The sequence below is a fragment of the Onychomys torridus genome, chromosome 4 (genome assembly GCF_903995425.1).
Source record: "Onychomys torridus chromosome 4, mOncTor1.1, whole genome shotgun sequence".
NCBI lineage: Eukaryota > Metazoa > Chordata > Mammalia > Rodentia > Cricetidae > Onychomys > Onychomys torridus.
This window is the reverse complement of record NC_050446.1, coordinates 137897795-137922501: the sequence shown is the minus strand read 5'-3', so window position 1 is coordinate 137922501 and position 24707 is coordinate 137897795. Positions and strand designations below refer to the sequence as shown.

At 52.8% G+C, this 24707-nt stretch overlaps 1 protein-coding gene across 2 annotated transcripts in view; it reads left to right on the top strand.

The window, feature by feature from the left end:
* The window catches only part of Dlgap4 (DLG associated protein 4), a 154424-nt gene that overhangs the window by 62060 nt on the left and 67657 nt on the right, over positions 1-24707 (top strand). The gene's annotated exons all lie outside the window — the stretch shown is intronic.

The window sequence follows — 24707 nt, the reverse complement described above, 5'->3', positions numbered from 1 at the left end:
CTTTCACAGGCATAGAAGCAGAGGCCAGGGGCTTCTCCAGGTTACTTAGGGAGAAACTGTTAGGAAGACCTTGAAACAGAAAGCCACAAACTTACACATCAAGCCAGAAAGGGTCCTGGATATAACCAGGCCACATCGAAGGAGGGGCGTGACCTGCTAGGCTTGGCTGACTTGGGACCCTGTCTCATTTCTTCCCTGGCAACCACTCTCTCCTCACAATGCCTAAGCTCTAGGGAGATAAGAGGTTAATATTGTCACAAACTAGGTGTCAAAGAGCCTGTGGATCTGCCTCAACTGTATGGTCCCAGACAAGTCACTTGCCCTCTGCAGGGTCTGTTCCCTTAGCTCCAGAAGCATAGGGTTATCTCTGCCCTCCAGGGTGGTTTAGGATCAGAAGAGATGGGTGGATGGGGCAGAGCTAACAGGAAGGAACCACTCCCTATGTGGTCCAATCAGAATTGGACACAAAGGCCCATAACAGCTGCCCTAAGCCACCACGTCCTCTTCCCAGACGGACTAGTAGCTGTAGCCTGGGAGGCACTTGGCATCCTTAGCTAACCGGCATTGCTTTGAGCAGACCGACCTAAGCCATGGAGCCAAGTGTCCCTGTGGGGACCGGTGGCCGAGCCAGCCTTGGCTGCCCTGCCTCCTCAGTTCCCCCAAATGGCTCCGAGCTTAATAAGCCTTGTGGGCTGCTGTCAAGCCTAATTAGGCTATCCTTGGCCATCCTGTCTCCAGGGTCCTGTTTTGGCCATCTGAGGCCCTGGACATGACCGTGGCTGGTGCCCTTGGCAGCCATTGGGTGTCTTGAGTGGAAGTAGCTGCTTGCTCTTACTCATGGTTTAGAAGATCCAACTCCCTGGCTTAGCTCCTGGACCTCAAGGTATGGCTGTCCCCTCCTTCAACACCCTGCTCTGGCCCCAAAGCCTAGCGCTATAGCAAATGGGGAAGAACAAGGGAACAAGACAGTGGAATAACAGAGAAGGGGTGAGGGGTGGAGAAGGCTGACAGGGACTGAGCACTCCAGGCAGCTTCAACCACTGAGACTGAGGTTGCTTATGGGACCACACTGCCTCATCCACACTCCTGTGAGGGCCTTCAGTGGCTGTGTGGTCAGCAGGACGGTCCAGGCAAAGGACATGGCTGGTGGTCCAATGGAGGGTTTAGTGTGGAGCTGGACCCGTGGGGGAGTGCTGTCCATGCCAAGGATAGAACCCTGGGCCTTGACTGCAGTCTCAGGACTCAGCGGCCCAGACCAGCAGAAGGAAGCTGGAGGGGTGGGAAGACGGTGAGAAACACAGGTATTCTGTGTGGAACTCTCTGGAGCCCCCACACTTGGCTAGCTCTTAGATGCATCAGACATGATCAGTTTGTTGTCCTTGCTTTTCACTGTATCATTCACGCAGTTCCCATCTACCCAAGTGCAAGGGCAGCTGAAGTCACGGCTCTTCCCGCTGAGTAGCATTCCCCTGCTGTTTACACACCTCACTCATCCTTCTGGTGGGCAGTCTGACTCCACCATGACACGACCCCTCCAGCCTCCTTGGGATGATGCTAGGCTTTGGGCAGAGGAAATTCTGTGTTCGTAAACACTGCCAAATTGCCCCCACGAGGTACTTACGCCACTTTGCACTCCTGTGAGTGATACATCCGAGTTCCCACATCCTCAGCTCCTCGCCATCAGTTGATGTAACACTCTTTAATTTTGCCAATCTGTTGGGAGAAAAGTATTTCCTTTTCATTAGCATCGGCAGCTATTAGAGAAGCCGGACTCCTCGTTAGGTGTTGAGTGGCCACCGGACTGCGGCAAAATGCCTGCTTGTTCACTTTGCCTGTTCATTCTTGGTGGTTTTGGTTTTTGTTTTTTCAATGGGTCGCTTCCCTTTTTCCTGCTAATTTGGGAAAGAAGTTCAAATGGGCAGATGTGAATCTTAGCATCTGTCACAGACACTCCTGTTCCCCACCCCCCCCCCGAATGTCCCTTGTCACTGAACTTTGTGCTGTCTTCACTCAGAAATGTGACATACTGGTGCCGTGGCGTGGAGCCCTTCCCTTTAGCTGACTTCCCTTCATCTTGTTTAAGAGGCCTTTCCCACCCGTCCTTTTCCAAGAACTTCAAGCTTCTGCTTCCTGTTTATTTTCATATCTTTGTTGCTGGGATCTATGTTGTTTGGTTGCCTGTTTTATTTTGGTATTTTGAGAGAGACTCATGTAGCCCAGGCTGGCCTCAGCTCTCTGTGTAGCCGAGGATGACCTTGGACTCACCCTCCTGCTTCCCACTCCTGGTGCTGGGATTACCAGCATGCACCGCCACGCTCAGTTTATTCCATACTGGAGCAAGAGCTTGGGGCCTCATGATAGGCAGGGACTGTGCCAAGAGAGCCGCTTTTGCTGCCCCGTATTTAGATCTGTCTTCTGCCGCTGCGTGTGGTGTGAAGTGGGATTTGGCTTCACTTTCCTGGGGCTGGCCTGCAGTCCCAGCAGTGGTTTTGGAATACTCGGGCTCTCACGCTCACATGGAGTAGTGTCTCTGCTGTGTACTCAAGTGCCGAGTATTTACGGATGGGTTGATGGGAATGCTGTTGTCTCGTGAGCTCTTCATCCAATCCAGTCCAGTGTGTCACTGCTAAATCTCACTGTGCCTTCTTCAACAGGGACACACTGGCATTGGGGGCAGAGTAATGCTACTGCTTATTACAGGTTCCTGACCCTCCTTGAACCCGTCCATTGCATTCCATGTGAGTAGCAGCCCTCGAAGGCATTTCCAGGGCTGTTGAAGGGGCAGCTCACCTTGAGGACCACCACAGTGCTGCCCATTGTAGTTTGGTATCCTCTAGGCTGAGCCTCCTTCCCTGCCTGGTCCTCCTATCCTGTTCTGTCCATTTGCCCTAAGCAGGGTTGGAGTCTTCAGCATGGCACTGCCGAGCCCCTCTGAGGCAGGCAGCCCCGCCCCCACCCCCAGGAGGAAGTGTTGGCCTATCCTGAGTGGAGGTCAGCCTTCCTGTGACCCCCTTCCTCCTGAACCCAGAAGCCCACAGAATACCAGTCCTTCCTCCTTGACTTGTCCTTCGTTGCCGTCAGGAGCAGACACTTTCCTCACGTCTTCTCTCTCCTCTCTAGACTTTCAAACTCAACCACCCCAACTCCCTCTGAGGTCCATCAAAGCCTTGGCTGGGGTGGCGGGGGCATGGCATGTTTGAGCTGGGGGTGAACACACTGACTTCAAATTCTTGTTCTCTTACTTATCAGCTGTGTGACTCTGGAGAAGCCTACTAACCTCTCTGTGCGCCTTGGTTCAGTGGGTGTGCTAGACCTATGAAAGATAAGGAACACGAATGCCAGGTCATGAACTAAGCCCATTACATATTAAGAACTCTCTATAACTTTAGCAGTTAGCATTTTAGCTGTGAGTGATTTGTCCCTTTTCTTCCTCTCCTTTTAAGAGTCCCCTTATTTAAATTGGAAGAATTAATAAGCAAGAGATCAAGAAAAGAGTAAACTTAGGCAGTAGTTTGATAACCCAAGGTTATACTTCGCTAAAGGGAGACTGTGAATTTGACTCTGAACTTCCTAGGAGACGAAGAAAAGGGGAACATGGATGATGTAGCATAATACCTTGCCCTTGCGCGGAAAACGGGGCGACTAATTGTTTAGGTTGTGCAGATTGGCTGTGTCCTTGGAGCCATCATAGAGTGACTGCACTCACAATAGGGCTGGCACAGGTCTGGGGTTCAGAGGTACAGTGACTCTGGAGCCCTGAGGGCAGTGAGTGAGTGAGTGATGGAGCCTAAGCATTTGGTCTCCCAGTCTGATGGGAGAGACAGTTGGAACCACATGTGTGGCAATGTGGGTTCCAGGGTGAACTGCAGCCAGGGAAGGGCCCCAGAGGTGGGTTCTTAGCCTCAACTTTGGGGGCCAGGAGGAGCTTCCACCCCTGAAGATGGCCAGCCAGGTCATGAGCTCTCCATCTGGCCCTCTGTGGGGAAGCAGCATCAGTCAGCCCAAGGCGTGGAGCAGATGAAGGGAGCTTCCAAGTCCTCACTCAGCGGTGCATCCTGAGATGGGACAATTGAGGTTTAGTGGAGGCGGGGATGGGCCTGAAGTCACAGAGGGACAGAAGCCTACAGGATCACAAGGCCAAGGCTCCAGTCTCCTTGCATCTGGTCCTCCCACCCCCTGCCACACTCGTGCTCTGGGCTCTGACTTGCTTCCTGCAGGGTCATTAACCACCTACGGCCTGCCACGTGGTGTCCCCCTATATTTAACTCCCACACTGTGACTTACAGAGGCCCAGAATAGCAGCCCCGGGTGGGGGCACATCTCTCTGCTCTCCCCTCTAGTCTCCCTAAAGTCAAGCTCCCAGCTCCCACCCCAGGAAGAACAAGTCTGGATCCCAAGGGGTACTGGCCCATCCCTAAGGAAGACCAGTACAGCAAGAAGAGAAGCCACTTGAGAGTCCTCAACATGCCAGGCCTCGACTAACGCGAACCAAACCCTGACTCGGCCCAGACTGAGCCTCAGTCCCTTTTCTAGTTGAACCTTGACTTTGGTTCCAGCTAGCCTTGGTCTCCTCTCTAGGTTGAACCTTGATCTGGCCCAAGCCTGAGCCCTGATCTTCTTCTTCTTCTTTTTTTTAAAATAATTTATTTAACTTTATTTTATGTGCATTGGTGTGAAGGTATCAGGTCCCCTAGAACTGGAGTTACAGACAGTTGTGAGCTGCCATGTAGGTGCTGGGAATTGAACTCGGGTCCTTTGGAAGAGCAGCCAGTGCTCTTAACCTCTGAGCCATTTCTTCAGCCCCTCTTTTTTTTTTTTTTTAAGTTATTTATGGGTAAGATTTGTATGTGCATGTTTTACCTATATGTATGCATGTGCACTACTAACATGTCTGGTGTCCACTGAGCTCAGAAGAGGGCATCAGATCCCCTGGAACTGGAGTTACAGGTGGTTGTGAGCCACCATGAGGGCCCTAGGACCTGAGTCTGGGCCCTCTGCAAGAGCAACAAGTGCTCTTAACCAGTGAGCATCTCTTCAGCTTCCCCACTCCACCCCTGTCCTTTTTTCTATGTTGACCCCTAATCACTGGTTCCTGCTTTCAGTTGTGCCTGGAGGTTTTTTGTTTTGTTTTGTTTAAGATTCATTTATTGTGTATACAGTGTTCTGTCTGCATGCTAGTCAGGGGCCCCAGATCTTATTATAGATGGTTGTGAGCCACCATGTGGTTGCTAGGAATTGAACTCAGGACCTCTGAAAGAACAGCCAGTGCTCTTAACCGCTGAGACATCTCTCCAGCCCTGCCTGAAGGTTTTTATATCAAAGATCTGCCCACATATCCTAGCTTTGGCCTCAGTGGTCTGGGATCAGTAGGGACCATGGATGAGAGACAAAGCCATTGGCCCACCTGCCCTGACCGTGAACTCCTCTACAGCCCCCACGGGATGCAGAACAGCCAAGCCTGCTTCTCCTAATTGGCCTCCTCTCTAATTCCCTTAGCCATGTGATTGAGGCAAGGCTGTGATATTTATAAAACCTGTGTCCTTCTTGATAAAGGCAGCCATGGGGACCAGGTTCAGAACCACTGTTTTCATCCTCTGAACCCAAGAACTTCAAACCACATCTGCCACAGAGGGCCTTCATCACAGTACACCTGTCACCCATTGAAGTCACAGCTCCTGCGTATGGGCGCCACCCCCTCTCTGATGCCTTTGCAGACTCTGGAAAGCTGTTTCAGGCAGCCAGAGCCCCGCCTGAGTGACAGGGGCAGCCTGGGAGCTTAAGGGTGACTCACCATGGTCTCTGCATGCTAACTGTTTTGTCCTGCACGTGGAGCAGAGCCCTCCCCTGCAATCTGCAGCACTGGGGATGGGAAGCAGTGGGCGGGAGGGAGGGCTACTCTGCCGGCACATGTACCCAGGACAACCAGTGTCATTTGAGGAAGAGTCCTGGACTGCCGGTCCCAGTGCTTGACCTGTACTGTTTGATGATCTAGAACTTTCAATTAAAACAGGCCTCCCTCCCCGCCCAGGGCAGAGCCCCTCCTCACATTCTGTGGGCACCCTTGTACTGATGTTTGTGTTTTCCCTGTCTTTTGGGGTTGTTCTTTGATCATACCAACACCTTTCCTCCTGTATTTTCTGCCCTGCCAGCAAAATGCTCCCCTACGGAATGCTTGCTGCCGAGCCCGTGCACCAGGAGGAGGGGAGGCCGACAGCCCCTGCTGTCACAGGACTTATTTCCTTCTTTGGGCAGGGTGCAGGGGAGGGCAGGATTTCACTATGTAGCTCTGGCTTGCTTGGAACTATGTACACCAGGCTGGCTTCCAACTCCAAGGTCCACCTGCCTCTTCCTCTGCCTCCCAAATGCTGCAATTAAAGGCTCACACCACCATGCCTGCTGAGCTCCCCTGTTTCTTATTTGCTGTGACCTTGGGCACGTTGCTCAAGCCTTCATTCTTGTCTGTCCTATGGGTTATGTGCAGAGGCTCTGAGGTCATGTGTGGGTCAGGAGTGAGTATACACAAAATCACAACCATGTCTGTGTTTGGGTTGGAGGGTTCAGTCCATGATTGGCCTGGGATGGAAGAGGTTGTATCTCTGGGAAAGGGACTAGCCTACCCTCAGGAGGTTGTATCTCTGGGAAAGGGGCTAGCTTGCTCTCAGGTGGTTGTAGCTCTGGGAAAGGGGCTAGCTTGCCCGCAGGCTGCTGTCCCTGTGGGGAGATGATATTGCACCAATAGGTCATCAGGTAGGCAGACACCAAGAAGACCGTCAGGAAGCAGGGACTGGGGTCTGAGGCTGAAAATGCAAGTGACAGAAACCTGTGCCCTTGTGCACTGGGGGCTGCTGTGTGGGATCAGAGGCTGGATGCTGCAGAGCAGTGACACTCCAGAAGCCTTGAATCTTGTCACAAGGGACCCTCGGTTCTGTGCCATGCCTGTGGCTGGTTAGAGGGCTGGGTTTGGAGGTGGGGCGAGGAGAGATGGATGGGAGGGCGGGGCTGGTGAGCCTCCTGGCAGACTGGCAGCACTAGGTGAAACTCAAGGCAACAAGGATGGGAAGAAACCGGCAGACCAGATTCAACGACCCAGATTGGGAATGGCCAGCCTGGCTGGTAGAGCAGAGGAGGAAGAGAGCCATTGGAACAGGAGTCTAGCTCATGCCACCAGGGTGGCCATGCCATCAGAGGAAGTCCACCCTGAGAGGAGCACGTCACTCATTCTCTTTCCATTGGGATTCTTCATATCACAAGACTCTCAGTCTAGTGGAAGATACAGATGATGGGTTAACTGAACGGGCAACTAGTCTAAATAAAATGAAGTGGGATGATGTGGGTTTGGTGGCACCTGCACAGACCTGGAGGGTATCAGGGAGACTTATGAAGAGCCAGCGGTGCAGTCTTGTGAGGGTCCCTGGCACAGTATGCTTGGTAAAGGGATAACCAGTGAAAAGGCCCTGGCGGTGGGGGGGGGGGGTTCGGGGGGGGGGACTCCAATGTGTCCAAGGAACGAAAGGGAGACCAGGTGGGCCACAGGATGACTGGGCCTTCATGACCGGCGTGGGGTTAATTTTCATCAGAATTGAGGGGCAGGAGTGGAATGGGAAACAGGAGCCATTGGGAAGGATGAGTGATTAAATTATAGCGGATGAGGTGCGTCAGGACTGAATGGAGATCTGGCCTGAGAGGCTGGAAGACCCTGATTCCACTCCTTGCTGGGCGGTCTAGAGCTGTTCCCCTCTTGGGCTGTTAAGTCAGGAAATGGACACTTAGAGACAGAATAAAGGAGATGCTCTGTTTAGCTGAAGCCCAACCCTCCTTGGGGAGGGGAGACAAGAGCCCTGGCGACCATGGGGCAGGGGGCATCTGGGACATGACCATGGCGAAAGTCTGGGTAGCCCCGTTGCGGTAGAGACTGACCTTGCTCTAATCCAGTCTGAAGATGGGACCATAACCCTCCAAACAGCAGATAAGCAATGTGAGAAACGGAGGCAGGGGGCTCCACGTACCCTGTGGTTGCCACCTGTACATTTCATATACACTGTCCTGGCATTAAACGGATTGGGGTGTCCATTGTCCAGAGGACAGAAGCTCAGGGAGGGAGATGACCCACCCACCATCACACAATGAGAGCACTTTCCAACCCTGTCTCAGAGAACCCTTGAGGCATCTGGGAGCAAGCCCAGGGACTTATCCCCTCTCGGGCCACAGCCTCTGCCCAGGACTCTGCAGTATCTGTGGGGAAGGCTGGCTCAGGGCCTCACTCCCTGTTCCATGCGACCCTTGCTTTCTTTTTCATTCTTTGAGCCTGTGAGCCTTTTTCCAGCCACAGGGCCTTTGCATAGACTGTGCTGTCTACCTAGAACTAACCTCCCCATTCACACATGTCCTCATCCTGTCGATTCCTACTCACACTCTTCAGACATCAGTTGAACTATAACTTTCTACAGCTAATTTTGTCTGGCTTTCCATCCTTCCTGACCCCACATTTCTCCAGGGCTCTGGCTTCCGCCACCACTCTCGTGTTTATGACCTCTCGTCCTTAAGAAACTGGCTGAGACTGCGCAAAGGTGGCGCACGCCTTTAGTCCCAGCACTCGGGAGGCAGAGCCAGGCAGGTCTCTGTGAGTTCGAGGCCAGCCTGGGCTACCAAGAGAGTTCCAGGAAAGGCACAAAGCTACACAGGGAAACCCTGTCTTGGAAAAAGAGAGAGAGAGAGAGAGAGAGAGAGAGAGAGAGAGAGAGAGAGAGAGAGAGGAGAGAGAGAGAAGAAAGAAAGAAAGAAAGAAAGAAAGAAAGAAAGAAAGAAAAAAAGAAAAGAAAGAAAGAAAGAAACTGGCTGAGACCAGGCGGACGGAGGTGGCACACGCCTTTAATCCCAGCACTCGGAAGGCAGAGGCAGATGGATTTCTGTGAGTTCAAGGCCAGCCTGATGTACAGAGTGAGATCCAGGACAGACACCAAAATTACACAGAGGAGCCCTGTCTTGAAAAACAAAACAAAATAAAACAAAACAAAAAATAGGAAGAAAGAAAGAAAAGAGAGAAAGAAACTGGCTGGGTACCCCCTGAGATCACAACCTCAGTTCTTAGGGTCCCTACTAGGCCAAGTACAGGAGATTGGGGTGCTGTTCTATGCTTCTGCCTTGTGGGACTTGTGAGGCTTTGAAGTTGGAACCTGCTCGGGCTCCTGACGCCTGCCCCCTACTTCCTGAGATGGACTTTATGTCCTCAGCCCTGCTGAGGGATGACGTCAATCCTTAAGTGGCTTCTGAGCTTGCGTGGGCTCTGGGTGTGTGTGCACATGGCCCTGGGCACACGCACGTGTGTGCGCGCACAGGCCTCCATGAGTAATTCCAGCGGTACTTCCAAACGCTGTCTCCATGGAGAGGCCGCCCCCACCCATCCAGCCCCAGGTGGCTGCCTTTGCCACCCTTCTGGCTCCCCCGCCCGCTCCTCCATGACCTAGATTCGACCTGACTCCCACATCCCCAGGCCTCAGGATTCTACAAGCTCAGGGCTGGGGGCCTCTCCCCAGACACACCCTCTCATTCAAAATCAGTTCTAGGTTCCAGCAACGCTTATTGAGGTCGTGTGGAAAGAGAGTGGGTGCTGGTGGGTGGCTGCCTGGGGTGGATCATGGTTCCGTCACCCTGAAAATAATGATGCTTTGCCTGAGGGAGCCGAAGCTCCTCTGTGGCCCTCAGAGCCTCTAGGAGCTGGCTGACCTCTGTGTCCTCCCTCCTCTTTCTCTCACTGCTCAGCTGTCCTGGCCATCATACACGCGTGCGTGTGTGTGCACACACACACACACATGTGCACATGCATGCGCACACATGCACACACGCATGCGCACACATGCACACACGCATGCGCACACATGCACACACGCATGCATGTATGCACACACACTCACACACATATGCACACACACGCACACACGTGTATGCACACACGCACGTGAGCCTGCTTCTGCCCTAGTTGCTTCACCTCCTAGAACGTTCTTCCACAGTAGGTTCGAGAGATGCACCCTTCACTCCTATCCAGAGACACTTTCCAGAAGGTCTTTCCTCACTTCCCTTTCATCTGCTCTATGCCCAGAGGACATGAGCAGTGAGTTACTGGTAGATAAAGGGCAGAGTGAGTGCAGGGCTTTGGCCCTCGGGGAGGGGGGGGGCACTAACTGGTGGTCTTGCTCACCGTAACCATTCTCCACCATAAGCGCAGCATGAGTGGGTGTCGCGCTCTGGACTAGAGAGTCCCTTGTGGTCCGTCAGTGCTGTGAGTTAGTGCAGTGGGTGGTGGTATTCCCCTCTTTTGGACAAGGATGGCAGAGGCGCAGGGTCTGCAGCTGAGCAGGTCAGCCTCCAAGCCCAGTGCCCACTGCTGCCTCAGGGTCACCTGCAACAGTGATCTCAGGAGCCCCACTGAGATGGCATCATGTCCCACTGAAGAAGAGGGTGCAGAGAGGAGCCCCAAGCCCTCCCAAGTTGATCCCTTCCTAATTAAGGCTCAGGACAGTGCCTGAAGCTGTCAGTCACCTCAAGACCTCCTCCAGGTCTGATGTCACTGCTTCTGAGAGACTCCTAGAAAGCATGGATCCAAGGCCATCAGCCCCCTTGCATCACGGCCCCAGGAAGGTGGGGAAGGGATGTAACGTCCTTCTCCAGAAATTCCTACCCCAAAGCTGTCTCCCTCAGCCTCATTCCTTCCCTTGACAAACAGCTTGGCCAGCCCTGCTGCCCTCTAGGGTCTGTGCACTCAGATGGCTCTGAAGAGAGGAGGCTTGTGTGAGCTGTGCCTTCTAAGAGGGCACTATCACCCCATGCCAGGAAGCCGGCCCGTGCCCCAGTGATGAGAAACCACGCCTGGAGGGACAGAGGGACCAGCCGTCTTCAGCCTCACACAACGGGGATGTACAAGAGGACTGGATTAGGTTGTGACTTCAGAGCAGTTCGGATCAGGTTCTGAAAACATAAATGGAGAGGAAGGTCCCTAAGAAGGAGGTGGGTCCCCTTGACAGGCACCTCTGACCTCATGTTGCCCTCTGGCAGCCTGTGGCTCCAAGACCAGTGCATGTGAAACCATTCAAGAGCTTGTCGGGAAACGTCGTCTGGTTTCATCCAGCTTAGATGTGTGGTCCAGGTGACTTGATGTGGGAGCATTGACGGAACGTGGACTAGGGAGAAGGCATGTTTCCACCAGCAACCTGACATCAGCACTCCAGCCACCAGCCCCAGACTGCCCAGCCGTAGCAGTGATGTCCCTAGTGCACTGAGGGGACATGGTGACACGGGACCCCTCCCTCACCACTCTTGCATTTAGATTAGCGCTCCTTTCTAACATTTGGGATTAGATACTTACCATGCTTTTCAGTCTTTTCTCTTAATGTCAGCATTAGGCTGTGAATGACTCCAGGTCCAGCTGTAGCTGTATCCCACAAACGATGTTTCCATTATCATTCACTCCTAAATATTTATTTTTCATTTCCTACTTGGCTTATTCCCTGACCCTGTGTGTGCGTGTGTGTGTGTGTTCGTGTGTGTGTGTGTGTGTGTGTGTGTGTGTGTGTGTGTGTGTGTGTAAATGCAGGTACACACAGCACGTAGGTGTGGGTCAGAAGACATCTTTAGGGAGTTAGTTTTCTCCTCCCTCGGTGGGTTCTGGGGATTGAACTCATTTCATCAAGTTTGCTTGGCAAGATTTCTTCTAGGTCATATTACCAGTCCCCATTAGTTCTTGTTCTGTGTCTGTCTGTCTGTCTGTCTGTCTGTCTGTGTAGCGCTGGCTGGTCTGGATTTTGCTATGTTGTTCAGGCTAGCCTTGAACTCCTGATGAAGAGGACAGCACACACCACCACAAACAGCCTGTATTATGTGTGGTATTTATTGAGACTTTGTAGCTCAAACTGCACCAATTTTTGTAAATGTAACATATTGGTTTGAAAAGCACATCTCTTTGCTCCTTTTGGGATTGAGCTCTATGTTAAGGTACAGCAGCACTTCTGTCAGAGAGAAGATCCAGGTCTGTGGAAGCCGAGGGGGAGTCCTGCTAAGTCTGTAGTTCAGGGAAGGCCTCCAGAAAGGTGATTCTCAAAGGTCTGTGTTAGCCTGGAAAGAATAATGGGAAGGGCGTCTCACCCAGGGGGAACAGCACAGGCAATGTAGACGTGGGGCAAAGAGTAAAATAGAAACATAACGGATCTTTATAGAAACCAAGGAAGGTGAGCGTATCTGGGCTGGTCAGAGACGTTATGTTTGTTAGAAAGCATGTCCTCACCACAGAGAAAGGTGTGGCGGGAGTTGTGAGCATCATCATGCTAAACCAGATAAAACTGATACTTTTGATCTGGCTGAGCTCTGACTGCAGCCAGGCCCCTGCTGTGCATTCCGGCTTTGTCCCCTCCAAAGCTCTAGGCGGGAGGTGTTATGATAATCCACGGTTTACAGGTAAGGAAACAGACTCCAGAGAGGTTAAGTGAATTTACCACAGGCCACACAGCTCCAGATGGTGGGTCCAGGTGGATCCCTTCCCTTCCCTGCTCCGTCCCTTCCCTTCTCCATGCTGCTGCTGCTTGGCCTGTTATTCTGGTGGCACAGGTGATACTGTGAGTCTTGTATCAGGAGTGAAAAGGGGACATTGCAGAGTCTCCTACAAAGACCACTGAGGGTTGAGAGCTACTGTGACCCACCTCCTCTGTTCAGATGGGGAACCTGAGGCTCACCTTTGTTCGCATGAAAAGTGGGAGACAACTCAAAACCTGCACTGTTGGAAGGCTTGTCTTGCTTTGGACTAGGGGAAGGCACGGGACAGAAGGAGAACTGGAGGACAGGGCCTGAGGCTGAGGCGATGGAAGGAAGTGGATGCCAGCGTCTTTATAGGAGTAGGAAGGGAGGGAGGGAGCTGCTTTATTGGGGAATTGGAGTCCACTACCTTGCCTGGAAACCTCAGGAAATCCGGCCATCCCACAGACAGAGGCCAGGCAGACTCTTCCTGCTGGCCCCCATCAGCAGCCAGAGAACCAGCTCCGCCCGGCCAGGCAGATAGGTGATAGGCACAAGGCACAGCCAGCTCCCTCTCAGCCCTGGGTGGCAGAGGCGGCCGCTCTTGAGAAAATGATGTGTCTGTTCCGAGAAACCAAATGCCCTACAATGAATCCAATTAGATTTCATAGGCACATGAAAACGCGATCCATCTTAAGCACACTCTGCAAACCTCCGGCCACAGATGAATATTTCATTCTGTCTCTGGAGCGAGAGCAGAATAGCAAGCAGAAGCCAGGACCTCCCTAGCAGGCGGGGCCACATGTCCCCATGCGGGGGTGGGGAGTCCAGCCTGTGCCATGTCGCACCAGTGTGACTTCAGGCTCCCAGATATCTCAGTGGTTCCCGTCCTGATCCCCCACCCCCATTCCCCAAGGCTGAGCTTGGAAGTTGATGTGCATTCATGTCACAGAGCCACCCTGGGTGTCAGCATGGTATCGTATGGGTGTTGAGCTCATAACCCAGGTGAGGAACTAGGCATGGATACAAAAGCCACATCAGACCTAGGAGAGTTGTATTGCTACATGGGGAAGAGAAGGGGACTCCCATGCAGGTACGGGGTCAAGGAAAGTGTCCCCAAGGTGGTGATGCTTGAACCAAGCTACAAATTGGGGAAGGTATCCTAAGACACTGCTTCTGCACATGCAAAGGCCCTGAGGTAGCAAAGTGTTCATGAGTTTGAAGAACAAGAAAGCCACATGGCTAGATTCAAGGCCAAGGTGAAGGTTGGCTTCCTGCTATATCAAAGTCCCATGGATTGAGAAACTATTCCCAGCTGCAAATGAATGGGAAGGCCAGCCCCTTCTGTAAAATTTGACCTATTGAAATCTGTCACATAAGCTAAGGTTGTCAGGTGACTGTGGGTCCTATGTCAGGGAGAGAAGTAGGTACTATCTATTATTATCATCATGACAGTAACTTGTTTATATCATGCTGGCTGTTAGTGCCACACCCTGCAGGGGCTCAGGAAGGGTGAGAGCCTAGGGCCTCAGCCTCTGAGAAAGGAAGCTAGAATCCAGGGGGCGCTCTGCCAGGGTGTGCAGCTGGAAGAGGGAGCCAGACGAGGTGCTTTTGTTGTGTCCTAAATTGGTGGAAGGAGACCTGAAGTGGGGTTGGGGAGAGGGGGCAAGGTTAAGCCACAAACGGGGTCTAGCCTTAGGTCCTGCTCCCAATACCATCACAATGGCAATTAAATTAAATTCCAATGGATATTGAAGGACACAAACATTCAAACCATAACTGGATGCAATGCTTGTGTGGCACACCCAGGACAGAGGGAATTTCTGTCCTCTGTAATCCAGAGGGCCACGCTAGGGCTTCAGGGGACTCCTCGGGGGGCCGAGAGCCTGAGCTGCCAGAGGCGGAACCAACCGCTCGGGAAGTACGGAGCCCCCCATCTCTACTCAAGCAGAATTCAGTACTTTTCCAGAGACAGGAAGTGATTGGCTATTGCGGCATAATTTCCCCCCAACCAGTAAACATTTGTTACCTCTTGGTTTCTGTGGTTCTGGAATTTCAGAGCAGTTTGGCTTGGCAATTCTGGCTCAGGGCCTCCTTTTAGGTTGTGGTCATCTGAAGGGGGCCTGGGGGATGGAGGGTCTGGCTTCCAAGCTCACTTGCAGGGTGGCAGTAGGGTCACAGGGCTACCTGAGTGGGCACTTTCTACTGCGCAGAGCAAGAGACCAAGCAGCCTGGCACCTGCATGGTCTTTATGTCAAGCATGGAAATAGGTGCTGTTATCTCAGGGGCCAGCTGCTGGCACCACCAGCCTCACTGTGTGCCAGGAGGGGCTGACTGGAACAGGGCTGAGCACAGGGCATGAGACCCAGTGGGGCTGGCCACAAGACTGGACCGTGAAACCTTGACTGTACCTCCCAGTGCCAGGTAGTCCTGCAAAGCCTCAGTTTCCCCAACATGCATGGGGTTGGATTTGGTGGTTTCTTAGTCCCTGCAAGCCAGTGGTGGGTTAAAGTCAGTTTTCTGTGAGGTCTCGTGGTGTAGAGGCAGTGGAGGCTATGATCACCCAGAGTCCTCAGGGACACTGAGGTAGGCTGTGGATTCCCCTGGGGGACAGGCACCATGCCCAGGTACCAGAAATCCCTGGTGTTGCATCCCTGGTAGACAGGCTGCCAGAGGTGGCACATCCCTTTGCTCTCCAGAACACATATATGGGTGAGATCCTGTTGCCATCTCCTCTTTCAGTAGCTTTTTCTAAATGTGTGGGTGGTAGGCGGCATGGGTCGGTATCCACGTGCATGTGGAGGTCAGAGGTCAACCTTGCTTTTTGTTTTGTTGGTTTGTGTTTTGTTTTTGGTTTTGGTTTTTCAGGACAGGGTTTCTCTGTGTAGCTTTGAAGCCTGTCCTGGAACTCACTCTGTAGACCAGGCTGGCCTCGAACTCACAGAGATCCACCTGCCTCTGCCTCCCGAGTGCTGGGATTAAAGGCGTGCACCACCACCGCCCAGCTTGCTTTTTGACATAGTGTCTCTCACTGGCCTGGGCCTTCTGGTTGAGGCCAGGCTGGCCAGTGAACCCAGAGATTTTCCTGTCTTCCTTCCCAGCATTAGGATGGAAGATGTGTGCTGCTACACCCAGCTTTTTAAAAGTGTGGGTTCTGGGGATCAGACTGGGGTCCTTGAGCTGACATGGCAAGTACTGTACTCCCAGCCCCTGGCTGCTCTTCTGGGAGGTAGTGTTGAGGGTGCAGAATGTGATGAGGAGCTGAGATCAAGGCACTCCAAGATCTGACCCCAGTGATGGTTTTTTAACCCCCGCCATCCCCCACAGCCTGTAGACCCTCAACATTCCCAGCACCTCCATCCTTTGACCCTTATTTGTTGGTGCTTTTCACTTTCAAGGCATATCTCCCCTCGAAGGTAGAGTGGTGCACACCTGTAATCCCAGCACTCAGGAGGCAGAGCCAGGCAGATCTCTGTGAGTTCGAGGCCAGCCTGGTCTACAAAGCGAGTTCCAGGAAAGGCGCAAAACTACACAGAGAAACCCTGTCTTGGGGGAAAAATAAAAAGCACTGGCTGTGCAAGCGTATGGACCTGGCTTTGGTCCTCAGAGCCCATATAAAGGGCCTAGTCCCAGCACTGGGGAGTAGAGTCCCTAAGGCTTGCTGCTGAGCTAGCCTAGTGTGCTTGGTGAGGTCCAAGCCATTGAGAGACCCTGTCTCAATAAACAAACAAAACAAGATGAGCAGTACCTAAGGGATATGAGGTTGACCTCTGGCCTCCACACATGTGTAACACCTACACACACACACACACACACACACACACACACACACACACAGTGAGTGCATCCTACTGACCCTCAAAGATCTGGCTGCACCACTCTCCTCTGGGGAGGCCCCCCCCCAATTGCCTCCATGAGTGTACTAATCTTTCCTCACACTGGGCTGTGCCTCTGGCTTTGACACTTCCTGGGATGTGTTTTTATGTGCATCTAATTGTTGTGTGTGTTTCTGCCTCCTGCACTTGACCACAGGCTTGAGGGCTGGGACTGTGTGAGGCAGAGCAGGCCCCATAAAGGCTGGAGGAATTGAATTAAATGTGCTGGCAGTGGCTACATTCTGACCGTTTCATTCTGCTGCTTGCCAGCTTGACCTTCCAGGATGGTCCCTCAGCGGGGCCTGGAATGAAACAGGCCTCCAGGGTCCGCCTACTCCTAGCCAGAGCTTTCAGCCAGACAGCAGGTCAGCATGCCCCCGTTCCACCGTCTCCAGACCCCGCAGGCCAGCCTGGTGAAGTGTAGCTGAACGGTTAGAGATAGTGTTCCCCTGAGCATGGCACCAACCAGAGGCTTTGGGAAATGGTGGCAAATTAGTTGAATTACCTGAAAGGTGAGGCCAGTGTGAGGAGCATGGACTGTGTAGAACTGAAGTGCCTGGGTTCAAATCCTAGCCCTTCCCTGTGTGACCTTGTACAGATTATTTTTTCTGTGCCCTGATTCTCTCTGCAGACAGAACTCAAAGCCCTACTCAAAGGGCTGCTGAGAGAATCCTACTCTATGTGCCATCTGCTGTGGGCATGCAGGAAGCTGGGGAGACCACACTTCAGAAGCACTGACCTGCTGGACTTTGGGCTTCCTGTAGTCACCCAGCTCCTCTCTATTGGGCACCTGTTGACACTTTATGGGATACTATGCATTTATACTCTTCCTGAGGCTCACAGATACCCAATGGGGTTAGGGAGATATATTTTTAAGCTGAGCTAGGATACACATAAAATGTACCAATTAAGCCTCGGTGTGTGTGTGTGTGTGTGTGTGTGTGTGTGTGTGTGTGTGTGCGCGCGTGCGCGCGCGCGCCCTTGAGGAGGCCAGAGAGGATGTTAAAGCCTTTGGAGTTGGAGTTTTATGCATTTCCGAGATGCCCATCTTGTTACATGGGTGCTAGGATCTGAACTCCGGTCCTCACGATTATGCGGCAACTGCTTGTAACCGATAACCATCAAGCCATCTTTCCAGCCTGTCTCACCTGTACCTGTAGCCTTCTTTTTAACTTTATTTTAAGGCAGGGTCTCACTAAGTTGCTCAGGTTGGCTTTGAACTTAACTGTAACCAAGAAAGACATTGAACTTCCAACCAATCCCAGCCTCTCAAGCAGCTTGTGCATCAGACCCGCCATTTTAAAGTTGTAGTAGTGGCATGGAGCACATTTCCAGTGCAAACCAACCATCAGCACCTCCATTCCAGAGTTCCTCCTGAACCCCTACCACCTCACACACATTGAGGCGTCACTCCCCAGCGCCCTTTCCCAGCCCCGGGCAACCACAAATTACCATTTGTTCTCCAAGCTTGCCCAGCTCTGGAAATTATATGCCACATGCCTGACTTTTCTCAGGCTCTGTGCCCACTGTGACTGAGTGTCAGGACTTCTCTTTTGAGGGCAGAATAATGCTCTGCCCTGTAGCAAGAGACCATACCTTGTAGATGAGGAGACTTGGCCCAGAGAGGTACTTGTGTGAGGTTAGAGGGGCAAGGTGGATCCCCACCTCAGTAGGATGGCACTCAGAACCTGTTCTTGCCTGCCTTTGGTTTAGCTGTATCCCAGAGCTTCACACAGGCTCCTGGCTGAGGTCATCACCATCATTGTCAAAAGAGGAGAGCGGGATAGGAAAGGGGACCTGCATAAGCGTGTGGCACAACCAGCGCCAGTGTCGTGGTCTCCACAAGCACAGCAAATACTTCTTCACTGTGACAACTGAGGGTGACAGATCCAGCCAGGCCCTGATGCCAAAGGAAGATGAAAAGCCCCTGCTCAGCCCGAGAGCTGTCTCCATGGTGACCTCTGAGCTGCCCCCTAACCCCAGCCCTTCGCAAAGGCCGAGGTGCATCCACCCCAGGGTGGGTTTTTTGGCTTTAACTCATCCTCTCTCCCAGTGAGCAGCCCAGCTCTCTCCACACCCCTTCCCTCAGAGCTTTCATGCTTTTAGCAGCTTTTCACGGTATCCTGCCCTGGGCTTGCTTTGTGCTCCGCTCCAGAGACAACATGGAAAATGACTCAGGTGTGTGTTCCTTCCCTTTCGGAGAATGAGAGAGGAATACTGACAACACATGCAGCTTTGAAGCAGAGGTCCCTGGGAGTGTTTGGAAGAGAATCATTAAGGGCGTGGAGAGGGACAGACAGAAGAGCGTCCTTCCTACTATCTGTCAGGGAAGGTCTCTGAGGAGGGGATGCTTGAAAGGGAACTTCAAGCAGTACCAAATATGAGAAGGGCTGGGAGGGAAGCCTTGGTATTGTGTGGATCAAGGTCCTGTGGCCCGGAAGAACAGGGCACTGGAGAGATAACAATGAGATGAAAGTGGCTGAGTCAGCATGAGGAGGTTGGAGTTTCGCTGAAATCGACTCAGAGGAACCAAGTAAAGGAATTCTATGCAGATTTTCCCAAGGATGTCTCATGTTGCCTCTCTGTGCTTGTGTTCAGCAGGGGTTTACAGTTCTTACTGCTATCTCCTTGTCTTTTAGCTATCTGTGAAGAGATGGGGGCTGAGCATGGGCCCCTTGACCTCTAACATCTCACCCGTGGCCTGGCAAAGTTGAACGGGGTGTGGTCACCCCAGGGCCCTGCTGGCACCAAGCCTCTCACCCCAGGGACCCAGTATCCATGACCTGGGCCATTGCACATAGCTCACTCTCAGGAAAGCCGGGAGTCCCTCTGTGACTGTCTCAGAGAGGCCAGGGCCTGCTGTGGAGACAGTGTGAGCCATGCATCCCAGCAGCCCTTCACTGCAGTCTTGTCCACCACACTGGTTGATTGAATGTCACGCTTTCCAAACAGTTTGCTATGGACATGATCTCAGCAGGAAACGTGTGGGACCTGGCACTGGTCAAGATCACGTAGCTGTCAGAAGAGGGTTGGGGCCTGGGATTCCACTTTGGTGGGCAATAGTGAATGCAGGTATAGACACACCTAGCTGCTGCCCTCCTCCTACCTTGGGACTGGAGGCACCAGAGAGAACTGTGTTCTTTCTCTAACGTAAGTATCTGTGTGGCAGACCATTCCAGAGTTGGCAACACAGTAAACTCGCATGATGGCACACAGATTCTGAGGGTCAGAAGTAGCCTTGCAACTTGGCTCTTGCCTGGGTCCTTCAGAGAGCTGCATCCTGTCACCTTGGCAGGTCTCCGCTTCTTCCAGACTGACTCAAGCCTCAGCAGTCACAACTTGCCAAAAGGGTAAAGCAGATGCCGCCTTGCCTTTCCCAACCTGGTCTGAGAAGCCAGATAGAGTCACTGCCACAATAATATCCTGTTGGTGACACAGGACACCCAGGAGAATGTGATAGGAGGTGGGGTCACACCAGCATGTTTGCCTGGAAAGTTGGTACCCGGGACTGAAGAACACCCACAGCACAGCCTTCACTATACAGCAGGGGCTCTCCACCAGGGCCTGCCTGGTTTCCTGACTTATTTCATGGTATCCCAAGACTTCTTGCCACTCCTTCACCTCAGCCCTCTCACCTGCTGTCTCTAGGCTCTCGGCAGAGGGCTAGTGGTGCAGAAGGGACAGTGACACTCGGTGTTCCAGGCTAGGCACGATGGCCCTGGTGGCACAGCAGAGAGGGACTCCAAGTGGTATGGTTAGAGATAGCCTCTGTGGAAGAGGCCTGGTGACATGGGCCTGGAGGAAGTTGAGGAAGATCTTGTAGCAGATAGGCCGAGCATTTCAGACAGGAAATTGACGGGCAGCGAAAGGGTGGGGGATCAAATTACCCACACCCAGGGCCAGAATGAAGAGCCCTCGGGGAAGTCAGGAATGAGACCGGAAATCAGGGCAAAGCTGGCGTTCTATCCAGGGCCCAAGGAATTTTGGAAGGGATCTGAAGCCCGGCTGGGTGCCTCATGCCTGATTCCAGTGGTGGAGAGGACGAGGTAAAACTCCTGAGAGTTCAAGGTCAGCCTGGACTGCATAGAGGAGACCTGGGGCTTAAAAAATAAGGAGGAGGGGGGATTGGCTCAGTGGTTAAGAACACTGGCTGTCTTCCCAGGTTCAATTTCCAGCACCCATAGAGAAGCTCAAAACCGTCGGTAACTCCAGTTCCAGGGGCTCCCATGCCCTCCTCTGGCCTCCATAGGAATGATGCACAGACATACATGCATGCAAAACACCCAGACATGTAAAATAAAAATAACTGTTTGTGTGAGGCCAGGATTTGCCTGTCCGAAGCAGCTGACCCAAGCAGGGCTGCAGAGGGGAAAAGGCAGGACTCTGGGGACAGTGAAGACACAACCGTCTGCTATTGAGTCCACTGGAGTGAGTGGAGAACAGCATGTCCTGGTTTCTGACTCGAGCTCGTGGAAGGGGCAGATGAGGTAGATGGGGGGAGGGGGTCTGTCCAACATGCAGTTAGGTGAGTCTGGAGTTTAAGGGGTGCACTGGGTTGTAGGAGGGCCAGTATAGGTGACGCTATGCACTGGGACATCAGCAGTGACGGAGTGTATGTGTGGGGAGGCAAAGTTCATTCAATTCCTGGACTCCCAGCTCAGACAGTGGGGCGGTGGGGTGGAGGGAGCAGAGGAGGGAGGGCGTCCAGAGACACCTCCACACCAGCAGCACCAAGGCCCTGGCGGCCTTGAAGAGCCATTTCCTTTCCACACTTCAGCCCTCCAGAGAGCTAACCGGAACTGTGTGTTCCATGGCCTCTTCTGAACGCACCCAGAGTGTGTGGCGGCTCAGCCCGCTTACTCCTAGTGTCTCATCACTCAGCCCACACCCCTACTTGCCACTGGACTCCTTCCTTGTCTGCCTTACCCTCTCTTGTTTATGGGGGTTGGTTTTTTGTTGTTGTTTTGTTTTGTTTTTTTTTGGGGGGGTGTGGTTTTCTGAGACAGCGTTTCTCTGTGTAGCTTTGGAGTCTTTCCTGGATCTCGCTCTGTAGACCGAGCTGGCCTCGAACTCACAGAGATCCGCCTGCCTCTGCCTCCCGAGTGCTGGGATTACAGGCTGTGCCACCGCCCCACCCGGCGCTTCTCCCTGTCTTAATGCAACCGTAGAGCCAGCCCTTCTAGGGATGCAGATATGTGCTTTATAAGAGACGGTGAGGGAAGTGAGGGCCGGAGGGGCAGAGTGGGGAATGGCTGAAGACGGTTAGCAGTTCGGTCCATGAGGGTGTGGTTGGTCACGAGCAGGGAAGAGGGAGCTACAGAACATTCTGGATGAGGAGAGTGATGTATCCAGGTAAGTTTCGCTTCTTGAGGAGTCAGGCTGTGTTCTGTACCTGGCCTTATCCCTACTTAGCTCTCCAATGCTCATGGGCTCCAAGATGAGGTTTGGCAGGGCAGGGAGGGCCCATCCTGTGGCTGGTGGCTGGTGATTGGTAGTGGGTGGTGGCTGGAGCTATGGAAGCACCACAGAGCCCAGAGGGCTCCCCAAGGCAGCAGCGTCTCCTTCCTCTGAGTTTCCATGAAGGCAATGAGGCTTATATTAATGAGAGGCAATTATGGGCACCCGGATGGGCCTAAGTATAGCTCATTGAGAAAGGCGGCGCACAGCAGCCAGCTGCCTCCCCTGCAAGGCCATGGATGCCTATTTTAAAACTCCCTACGGTGAGGCTCTGCCACCCCTGGGTTCTGGGCTGCTGAGGGACTGGCATGCAGCAAACCCAGAGCCATGGCTGAAGAGACTGAGCAGACACTCAGACCATCCGTATTCAAGCCCCTGCTGTCTTAGAGAGAGGAAGCTAGTTTGAGGTCACAGCAAGTACAAGCAGACACAGGATTTGAATCCATTTCCAGCTGCAGGCCACCACTGTGCTGTATTGGACAGCATCCTGGGCCACAAGGCTTGGCCTGTCCCCGAGAGCACAGTGCAGGGAGGGGTAGAGGGTGGTGTGACCAATGCGTGGTACGACAGCACAGCTAGCCCTCATCATAATCTCACGAAGTAAGCTTCATCCCGATGCCACTGAGGAGGAAACAGGCTCAGGGAACCGATTTAATCAACGCCAGTGCCCTACTGTATGGTGGCCCTCCTCAGAGACACACTAATGCTGAGTCCACAGGAAATTGATGGGCCCAGTGGTGTGGGCGTGCATGCTGAGGTTTCCTGGGGAGCCTCTGGGAAGGCCCTGGAAGAGGCCAGCACACAGAACAAGGTTGAGGGAGGGGTTGGACCTCAGGGCAGTCCCAACAGAGGCTGTGCTGATGGGAGCTCTGAGTAAGGACCTCACAGAGGTGTCTGGATTAGGAACAAGGGCATCGTGGTGGTGACCAGTCGTTAGATGCAGGCTGCCCCTGGGGACGGGGTGGAGCCCTGCAAAGATTTCCGTCTGACTTAGAGCAGTTTGGAGTGGGAACTTGGCTGTGAACTACCAACAGCTGGTGCTCTTGGCAGCTGGAGCCAAAGCAGTCAGTGCAGAAGGACATGGGGCCACCACAACACACCATGGCCACAGTGAGAAGCCAGGCATGGCAGTGAGTGCTTATGATCCCAGCACTCAAGAGCCTGGGATGCGAGGGTTTCTCATTCCTCTGCTTGGATACAGAGAACCTGGCCTGCCTTCTGGGAAGTCAGGAGCACTAATGAGCCGCCGTACTGGGGGAGGAGACCCGAGCTAGCAAGGCATGACCAACGCTGGAGAGGAGGAGAACCCACAGAGAAGCCGGGCCGTGGGGGAGCACTTTAATCCCAGCACTCGGGAGGCAGAGGCAGGCAGATCTCTGAGTTAGAGGCCAGCCTGGGCTACAGAGTGAGTTCTAGGACTACACAGGGAAATCCTGTCTCTGAAAACAAACAAACAAACAAAAAACCAAAAACCAGGGGACCTAGGTTTGACTTCCAGCACCCATGTAGTAGCTCAACACCATTTATGACTCCAGTTCCAGAGGATCTAATGCTCTCTTCTGGCCTTCCTGTGTACTAGGCATGCACGGTACACAAATATACATGCAGAGAAAACACTAATACATATTAAAAATAGGTCTCAAAAAAGCCATATAGAGACGGAAATGGGAAATAATATTTGCAAGCCATATATCTGGTATGGGTTTAAGGTCTAGAAAGCAACAAGAATGACAAACAGCTCAGTGGTAAAGTAGTCAGAGGATTTCAGTCGACATTTCTCCAAAGAAAATATCAGAATGGCCAAGGATCATTGTGCGCAGGATGCTCCTCATCACTATGTATGAGGGAAATGCAACTCAAAACCACAGTGACAAGGTGTAGTGGTGCATGCTTGTAGTCCTAGCACTGCAGAGCCTGGGATAGGAGGGTAGTGAGCCTGAGGCCAACCTGGGCTACAGTCTGGCATTCTGACCTCCAAGGGCTACCCTCCCTGATTGACAGTTCAGCATCAGGGTGACTCTCCCGGGATCAGGGTCTGCTGTCCAGATTTGCCATGATCTCTCTTCATCTTAGATCCTCACTGCATGATCTCAGCAGAGGACTCAGGTGTGTTTAAGAGCCCACCATACTTCAGGGGTAGCCTGGGTGCTCCTGTACCCCAAGTACAGGCCAGATCAAGCCTTGAGGCTCCCTCTGAGCAGAACTTGTGGGTCCTAGAACCTAGAAACTTGGCTGACCTCCATGATATGGTCAAGAAGAGGCCCAGAAACGGAGAGAGGGCTGTGGCTAAGTTTGGGTCTGGTATTTTCAGGATGGTCCTGGGAATCTGCTAGTCCAACTGCTCCATTTTACAAATGGGCAAAGTGGGGGTTGGGAATTTAGCTCAGTGGTAGAGTGCTTGCCTGGCAAGCACAAGGCCCTGGGTTCGGTCCTCAGCTCTGGCCAAAAAAACCCAAAAAATCAAATGGGCAAAGTGAGTCACAGTGACTCTATCCATTGGCCATTCTCTTGTGAGGCTTTGTCCTGTCCGCCTTGTTCTAAGGGTGGGCCTCTCTGAACTCTGAGGACTTTGTTATAGGCCACCACTATATCATGGTAAAATGGGTGGGCCTGTGGGCTTGCTGGCCTCTCTGATGTCAGTGGCCCCAGCACCCAGCTCAGAGGTCATAGTCATTAGACATCTGGAGAGTAACAGAGAGTTTACAAGGGCGTGAAGATCCCTCTCTAAAGTAGATCTGGATGGCACTGCCTTTGGCCACAGGTAAGGTAGGCCCTGAGTAGCCCTGCTCTTCGGAAGCCTCTCTGGCCCTAGAAAGGGCCTAAGACAAGAAGTGGTGAGGAGACCAAGGGAGATGACTCACAGAGCAATGAGGGTGC